The sequence below is a fragment of the Gadus chalcogrammus genome, chromosome 8 (assembly GCF_026213295.1).
Source record: "Gadus chalcogrammus isolate NIFS_2021 chromosome 8, NIFS_Gcha_1.0, whole genome shotgun sequence".
Lineage (NCBI taxonomy): Eukaryota > Metazoa > Chordata > Actinopteri > Gadiformes > Gadidae > Gadus > Gadus chalcogrammus.
In genome coordinates, this window is record NC_079419.1 from 16365537 (window position 1) to 16375536 (window position 10000).

The following is a 10000-nucleotide window of genomic DNA, read 5'->3' on the forward strand; positions in this document are numbered from 1 at the left end:
CGTTGGCAATGGGACATCTAATAGATTTATTTTATGAAGAGTGGGGGTTGGCTTCAAGCATCTTGTTTTCATCTAAATGTCATTAGAAGTTTCATGTAGACATCTGTTCTTCATATTACCAGAGTACAACTCATTTTCCTGTTTCATCAGATTTTTAATCAAGGCTCTTGTCATAAGTGCTTACAGTGGGTATAGTCCAACTACTGGGAGAGGAGTCAGGGGCATGTCTGTTTGTGTGTGTCTCTGCTCTATTTAATGACACCTTTTATTTGTAAGCCTGAGTCCACCTACACACATCCACGTACAAGCGCACACACACACACACACACACACACACACACACACACACACACACACACACACACACACACACACACACACACACACACACACACACACACACACACACACACACACACACACACACACACACACACACACGCAAAGTAATGGGCTACACAAAGGCCGGTCATGAATATTCATCCTCTGCCTGGCTGACACTTAAAAAGAAAAGACCAGGCAAGGAAAAGTATAACAAATACAGTCTCACTCTAATTGGTTTTTCGGCAAATGGTAAAATGGAAATTCTTCAACTTGGTTTTCAATAGGAACTTTATTGATGCATGGTTATAGGCTCCATCAGAACATTATGGATGTGGTGGAGGATTGAGCCTCCTTCTTTATTAGGTTATGTTCAGGCTGGTATAAAAATGTATCATTTTTTTGTTGGACGTTCCGGATGCAAAGTGCAGATGCAAAGGACGGTAGCCTGTTCCTAGACTTTGAAAATAAATACTTAGGTCACCATACGCATAGTAGTAATTTACATCTTCTATCCGCGGCCGGAAAAAAAACAACATATATCAAAGCACTGAAAGAAAACAAATGTGAACTCCAATGACCATCTACCCCTGACAGTCTGCAGTTTACTGCTAGACTGCAATGTTTTCCCTCTGTGATTGAAAACACAACTGTCACCACTCAATGATGGAAACAATAAAGACGTTATCACTACACAATACCATAACTTGACAGCTGCCAAGATGTCAATAAACAATCAGGAAGAAATTTCCAAACCCAACTTCAAGACACATTATTAGAATATAAAAACAAAACTCATAGGGGACTGTCACTCAATATAATGTATTTCAATATTATTTTTCTTTTTTTCCCCCTCATATCCGTTCTGTATAGAGTCACATTACACCATCTCAGCGTTATATATTTGTTTTGCTCTATTTTTGCACTGTTCTATAAATTGTGGGCACAAAGCATCAACATACTATCCCCCCCCTCCCCCCACTGCTAACACCTTGCTAGCAGGGTGGGAATGCAGCAGTCATGCAGAGAAGAGTTCCACCAGCTCAGCTAATATCTCCAACGCATGCGATCGAATTGCACCCAAACATCCTTTCTTTTCTGATGATGCGGTTCGGAGTGAGAGCGGGAGCGGGAGCGGGGGGTGACTGCTGACAGGGTGGCACCGCGAGGCCCACACCTTGACTGGGATTCCAGGGCTCACAGAGGTCTGGCCCTGGGTGCCACTGTCCTCATCTCCATAACCGTGCGTCCGCATTTCTCTACATTAAAGAGCGACACTTGTATAAGTGTGTGTGTGTGTGTGTGTGTGTGTGTGTGGGGCTAATTAGACTTCCTGGGTGAAAGGTTGCCGAGCTGCAGGAGGGATAAGCTCTCTTGGGAGGGGGGGGGAGACAACCAGATGTGGCCTTCCTAGAGCCTCACAGGTATCTGGTTTAAGTATTTACTTTAATGGCCGGGGATGTAGCCATGCTGAAAGCCAGAAGAAACAATCACGCCTATTCAGCCTTGCGAGGCTGTTTTAAAAGAGCAAGATGAGCCCATAAACTGTAAAAGCAGCGTAAAAACTATCCATATTTGGCACATTTAGGGCGGTAAATGAATGGCCGCTTTGCAGTAGTCGTTCGCCAAAACTCATTGATATTCAAGGCTGCATAACTTTTTAATGAAATATAACTGTCAAACGGGACCTCTCAAAAATACATAACATGGAGATGAACTAGCCACTGACATCCTTACCAAATGACTGAAACATTTATTTGCCTCGTAAGGATAATTAAATCACGTTTTTACCAAGGACCTTGAATGGTGTTTCTCTGCCTTCACCCACTGAAGGCCTCCTACAGGGCATCAGAGGAACTGCATGTATTATCTTCTGGGGCTTCACAAACAGGCCGTCATGGCTGCTGCTTGGACAAAGTGCAAACATAACGGTGTACCACCGTCCTACTCGCTGCTCGGCATCTAATCATGAAAGAATAGACATTTACGACACCATAAATCGATGCATGCATTTTCAATCTGTGCCATCGTTTCCCCACAGAAGACAATGTGTGTGAGACAATGGTTGGCTGTGCGTGTCGCGGTACAGTAATTCATGCTGCAACACAACATCATGTGAGACACCCTCACATCTGCAGATGGTGGTATAATAAAGAAAGCCCATCCATAACCAGCCTGTGTCACTTTGATACATAAGTCTTCCACCAGCAATATCCCTACACACGGGCAGCCTCTTCATCATCTTCAATTACAGGGAGGGGGACATCTGTATCAGCACAATACATGCTGGGCCCCGCTTTAAGCCCACATTAAGCAGACAAGTAGCACAGCATCCATGTTGCATTCATGCAAAGATAGCCACACATATGGTTTGTGTTACTTTGTGTGTGTCTGTGTGTTTGTGTGTCTGCATGACTGTGTGTGTTTGTGTGTTTGCATGTGTATGTTCCTGGTCATTTGTTGGTGTGGCGGGCATGTGCATGCGTGCACGTTTGTGTGTGTGTGTGTGTGTGTGTGTGTGTGTGTGTGTGTGTGTGTGTGTGTGTGTGTGTGTGTGTGTGTGTGTGTGCGCGCGCTTGCATGTGTGTGTGTCTGCATGTGTGCAAGTGGCTGTGTGTGTGTGTCCGTGTGCACGTGCGGGCGGATGTGCATGCACCCAGGTGTATAAGCAGGGGAAGCAGGTGAAAGAGGAGCTAAATCCCTGCCACTGGCGCACAGTGCAGGACTAAACAACCCCATCTTGTTGTGATTGCCTGATTGTCCTTACATCCGGAACACAAAGAGAGAGACAATAAACACGGAGCACACGTGAATCCTCCCACCCAGGAAGCCTAATTATCCTATTAATTGCTTGTCTTTTGCAAAGCAGTTGGAAGGCTTTCAGATCGACTGTCCCAAAGGTGTGATTCTCTGTGTTTCTCCCTCCCCCTTATCCTCTCTCCCTCTCTGCTTGGGTCCATCCGCTCTGCCGGCCCCCGCTGCTCTTCGTCTTCGGGGGCAGAGTGCAGGGAGACAGTCTCATCCACCATCTTCTCTGGACCAACGATGAAGTCATCATCAGCCGCAAACCACAATTGGCAGAAGGCGGGGTGCTGCTGCGGTTACTATAACAACTCCATCCAATTGGTCAAATGATAGCAGCCAAGTCATGCCAAGAGCACATTTCCCTCGTCCCACTCACTCTCTTTCACTAGCCTCTCTCTCGCTCTTACACTCTCACCCTCTCCCTCTCCCGCTAGCTCTCTCTCTCCCTCTCCCCCCTCAGGCTCTCTCTTTCACACGCTCCCTCTCTCTCTCCTCTTTCTCTCTCTCTCTCCTCTTTCTCTCTCTCTCATTCCCTCTCTTGCTCTCTCCCTCTCTTCGCACTCCCTCTCCCTCGCATGCTCCCTCTATCTTTCTCCTCTCGCTCTCTCTCTCTCTCTCTCTCTCTTTCGCACACTCTCGCTCTCTCTCTCTCTGGCTCACTCTCATTTGCCCCTGTTATGCAAATCCATCAGCGGGGGCAGCGGTGAGATGCAAAATTGTAATCAGGCAGCAGAAAGGGACACCAGGCTGCAGGGGGAAAGCTACTTTATGCATAAAACCCAATTTAGAGATTGGCATAGCGAGTAAGTCATTTAAGGTAAATCCAATGGTAATTATTGGTAAACCAAAGGTGGAAGCCTGCAAAGCACTATGTGGCTGCAGCTCTCCTCCCACTCGTGTAACCTAAGGGGGCGAATACATTTGTATTTTACGAGGAATATTTTTCCTGCTTGGACAGGTGAGGGATGAGAGACTGTAAAATGTAAATCCTGCCGATTATCTTCACAAATAATTCAACACTGTGGGTTCAGGCAGTTCAGCGTTAACGCGAACGAGCCTGGTGCTTTATTAGCCCGCCTCTCAGTAGGAGTGTAATACGTTACACACCGGAGCCATCGACCCCTTGCTTCTTTGCAGTTCCTTAAAAAAGATAAAGGAACCTCTGTTTTCTTTAATTGTTTTTCTCTCCCTCCTCTCTTCGGAAGATCGAAGCACTGCTTTCTCCCTGGTACGACCCCTTGACACCCTATGGACCGGTAGACATAAGCAGGGGATTCATACACAACCTTGATTCATGTTCTATGTCTTCCCGTTTGTTTGTGCATAATGGCCGTTCTGAGACAACAACAAAAGTCTCCCTCCAACGCTGGTAGTCAATAGGGCCAATTTATGTGAAGGCGGCAGAGCGGTATCACAAGGTATTTTGTGTGCCGCTGACATATAATCCATGGTTTGACATTATGAAGTGACATTTCAGAGGTAGCCTCGCCACTGTCCTATCTGTTCTGCTCTCTCTGAGAGCCACAATTTGTTAGATTGCCCAGACAGTGGGCTAATAAATAGCAGAGCTTGTGGCTCACAAGTTATTTATCTTGACCTTTCATTTCGGGCAAAATCAATTTGCTGCTAATATGCCTCTAATAAGGAGACACCTTTTATTTATTTGGCTTTGTGCAAAATGCATTTGAGGCTCTTCTCACCTTGCTTGTGGCCCAAGAGGGGACCCTCTTTCGAGTGTACAGTAAACCAGGGCAGTTCCAGTTAAAACCAACCCATGGCTGCTTTTTAGCCTAGTTGTCTGGATGTTGTGGTAGCAGTGAAACATTCTGCAACATCTGTTCGTTCCCTGTAATTCGATTCAAGCAGCGATTGTGTTGATCCAATCAGGATAATCTGTTTCCAGGCTTCTCAGATGCACATTTTTGTCATCCAATTTATCATCTTTATTTATTCATCCACTCATTACAATCTAAAATCCTTATCTCATTTAACAAAGACCAATAACCCCTGCTTTCGCACATTTACATTTAAGGCATTTAGCGGACGCTTTTATCCAAAGTGACTTACGATAAGCACATTTGCGCATACAGCCGACCCATAGGTTCAACCCACCCCCCGCACACTGTTTGTCTTCAGAGGCGCTGTGCTGCTGTGAACCAGACATATTTTCCACATTGGGGAGTGGCGGTGCTCTCCATGCAGGACACCTGTTTGGTAAGGGCCCCCTGTGGTCCCTGGGAGACGGACCACAGACATGGCAATATAGAGTATCACCCAAAGAAATAAAATACATCTGTGACAGACAAAACAATAAAGTGAGTCCCTAGTAACACATTGGATATCTGTATATTTATGATATGGCTTATGTGCATGTGCCACAGTGAGGTAGGTAGACCGTGTGATTTGGTTTAAAGGCGACCAGGGTTAATCTCCCCGGGATTTGAGGTGAAGGCGTATACCTTTTTGTCTCAGAGTTATTTATGCCCTGCTCTGCGTGCCCCCCCCCCCCCCCCCCCCCGGCCCCCCACCCAAAGACAGACTCAAAGAGACTGCAGAGCTCAGAACCAGCCGGGCCAGCAGCTGCATTATGGAGATTTGAGTCGCCAAAACCTTTCTGCAAAGACATGCTCAAGATCACAACCGCCAACCACCCCACGCCCCAAACACACACACACACACACACACACACACACACACACACACACACACACACACACACACACACACACACACACATACACACACACACACACACACACACACACACACACACACACACACACACACACACACACACAGTCCTACAATAACAGCCTCTGGATTGTCAGGTCCACCCCCCTTTCCATTCTACACCCCAACTCACCCCCGATACACACACACAAACACACACACACACACACACACCCCATTCCCCCCTTCTCACTTCCCTTCTCTTCTCAATTTATATGTAAATTCCCTCTTCCCTAAACAATGCTATAGTTGCGTCTATCACTTTGTAGCAGGGGACCCCCCCAAAAAAATACCTCGAGAAATAAACAGCCTCCGAACTCCTTGCTTGGATGGAAACACATGAATCACCGCAATTTAGTCCTTTTTTCACGGCAACCTTGCAAAATACAGCAAAAAATGCTTATGATTGTGCATTTTCCACCCGTTCACGTCAATTACAGGTCTGGAGGCATGTGGTAGGATACGCACTCACTACACCAGCAGCTCAATAAATAAAACAGGGCATAAACAAAAGGAACACACATTATATAGGAACCTCTGTGGACTAGCGGTGTGCTTGTGTATGCCTCTCTGACTTGGAAGACCAGGAACAAATCTTTGTTGGCAACAACAGCGTTGGCCTGGAATAGAAGGCTGTACGTTGCCTTTATTTATTTATTTTTTGACTTAATGAATCATCCATATACACATCTGTGCGCTTCGGTGCCCAGGTGTGCAAGCCGGATTGTCAATATCCTGATTTCCATTATTTGGCCCTCAGAGGAGTCTTCTATCTTAATGATCTCTTATTGATACATTCATTAAACATTCATCAACATTTACTAATTGCCATTTGCAAGCTTTAAATGATTAATGACCTCCAAATGACGCAGGTTCATTTGTTTATACACACACACTGTTAGGGACACTGTGCAACAAACCACCCAATACAAACTGCTACTTTAACACTCTTGTTATTTATGATTGAATATTTACTATTCAGTTATTCAACTGTGTTTTTCCAATAGCCGCTTACTGTAGTTCAAGGTGGCCAGGGATGGACCGGCCATCTGGCAGACCCGTTGGACCTTCATGCCCTTTTTTCATCTTTTCTTTCATTTTTTGCAACCCATCAAACAGGTCGATCCGCCCATCGTTCTTGTTTCCTAATAGAAACTGGGCTGGAACCAAACACATCTCTAAACGCCTCCTCCTTTGGCTCAGTGCCTTCATGGAATAGTGCATAATTAAAAAAAAACAGGTGCTGAAAGGGTGGAGAAATGCGGTCCCAAAAAAAGGACCTTCAGGCAGATGCGGTCAAACGTGCCAAACTGACTGATAAGTTTGTTGCAGGGCATTCTCCAGAGCCCTTGGGTGCTGTTTGCAGGGTTCTTCTGGTGCCGGCAGACACACAGACACCTCCTGGCACAACACGTTTTCATAGTGCACAGAAAGATATGTGTGTACGGTTGCAAGATTGTTATGGACCGGTCTAGGCAGAATATGCCAGGGCCAAGTTTTTGTTCCAGTCATGGGAGCCATGAATCCATGAAGGTGCCTACAGGTAAGCTGTGGACATGCTGGGATCGAAGCCATTACCTCTCAGCTGGGAGTCAGCCCCTAACTACTACGCAGTCTCGCCCGCCTCATTTCCATCACACAGGCCTTCAACAAATCAAACTTATCAAAACATATCTCCGAGAGAGGTTGCAGGAGAAGGCTTTCTAAAGTGACTTTTCAACAACATGTTTATCTTACAAGATGGCCACCTGCCGAGCTGAGGGCCCTTAAGAAAATAACTTGATAAGAACATTTTCAAAAGCTCAAAGGTATTCTTTGATCACGGCTGTGAAGTTACAACAGCAACAAACAACATTCTGTTGGTGGTTATTTTTCTCTTTTTAATTTACTCCTTTTTTTTTGTTGATAAAGATTACCGCTAAGATAATTCCTACATCGAAAAATATTTCAGTATTTAATTTCCCATCAATCTCAGTTTGTTAGTATGTTTTGATGTTGACTTTGCCAAACACTTATTGGAAAGCTTTTCATAAATGCAGACATTGCATTGATATGTCATCACTAGGCAATGATAATAAACAACAATTCAATGCATCCAAGGACGCATTGAATTGTTGTTTATTATCATTGCATTCGCCCAATTTTTACCCATCTTTCCTTTTATTTGACTATTCTAACCCCCTAGCTCTCTGGAATCCCTAGCTCCTCTTTAGAATGAGTATATAATGTTTACTCAATACGCAGTGGGTTTCTGTTGTCCACTTTGAGCTTATTGTTTTCTCTTGATAGTCTCGTAGTGCTGCAACAAGGTAATTTCCCCATGGTGGCCGATGCAAGTATGTATCCATCCACATATCTCTCTATGTAAATTCTCATACGGCCAAGAGAATCCGTTCCGCTCCCCGATTGAAGCGTAGGGAGGGAGCAGTGCACCTCGGTACCTTCCCCGGGCCTGTGTGCTGTGGTGCTCAGCTAATACCGCTTGTTTCCTGCGGCTCTCATGCTTTGTTACGCTGGATTAGTTTCCTCCTCTTTTCCCTGTTCTTCCTCCTCCTGTGTTTAATAGCAACCCACCTGCCCCACAGGGCCCCAATCACACGGGGGCGAAGGGGTGAGGGGGGGGAGGCGTGGGGGGTGGGGTGAGGGGGAGGGCCACAGCCCTGTCAATGCGGTACGTGGTGCAGGCCATGCATTTGATTGCAGGCGTGCATGCAAGCTAGTGGGCAAACACACAACCGCAGCACGCGCACATGGGGCAGACAGGGACGCAGACACACCGAAACACACTCAAATGCAAAAGGTTAGACACATATACATACACACACACACACACACACACACACTTGCACACATACATGTGCATGCACACATACACACACACACGTACACACCAGGGATGGAAATTAACTTTTTTGCCCACCAGCCACTGTGGCAGGTAGATTTAAAAATCTACCAGCCACTCATCTTTTTTACCAGCCACTTTTTATGCGCTATATATTTTTTTAATATATGCGTACATTTTAAACAAATTGACATGTTAACAATAAAACAACATGCATGGCTACACCATCATAAGTCAACTAATTAGTGCCTGAATACAAATGTGTCCACAGACATGGTAACTAACGTATGATAGTAAGCATTATTGGCCCTTAACACTAATATTCAGAAAAAACATTGCCTCAAAAGGCTATTGGCCTATTGGCTAGTAGAGGCATATACTTGAACTTTATACCCTGAACTTTTAAACGTTGCAAACGTGCAAAAACATAATTATATATTTATGTGGCATTCAGTCCAATGCTGGAAATATATCTGTGGCATTCAGTAGGCCAATGCTGTGATAAAATATGTAAAGTATGACCAAGTGTTTCTTTCTGTTCAATAGATAGAACGTTATCAATCCCCTGTGGGAGAAATTTGTTAATGTTTGTCCCTATAAAACAATAATGATACACGACGGTAACTGCGTAAGTCAAACCGTCCAATCTGAAGGCTCTACTTAACCACGCCCCCTACTCACTTCCTCCAATGCAAAGCGAACAGAACTGAGTAGGGGAGGACGTAACGACCCAAAGAAACGCAACGCAAATACAATGAGAACATGTATGAGGCTTTAATAAAATCCCGGACGATTTTTAAATTCCGCCACACATTTTTTAAAAGTGTCTCAAAAGGAGGGCATGTCCGGGCAAAAGACGACGTCTGGTTACCCTACGTACGGGAAACCCATTTGATTCCTACCTGTAACACTGTTTAATAGCGGCCCAAATTGGTGGGCGCTATCCTGGTAATTTCTCTGCGTGAGAAATACGTGTGGCGTGTGAGCGTGTGCATGTGTTGAATTGCGTGTGTCAAACGCCGAATGCGTGAGACTTGAGAGCCTGTTACTGGTATATTATCCCGGATGCCGGACAGTTGCAGTTCAGCAAAAGAGGCGTAGAAGAAGAAGAAGGGATGTTGACAGTAATGGTTGTGGAACTGCACAGCGCCGTATAACGAATATTAAATATGCAAATTTGATCGGACCTTACTGAAAAGTATTACCCGACACAGTGGCGGGTGAAGTGACACAATTCACCCGCAACCATACAAATCCACCCGCAAATGGCGGGTGGCGGGTGTTAATTTCCATCCCTGGTAC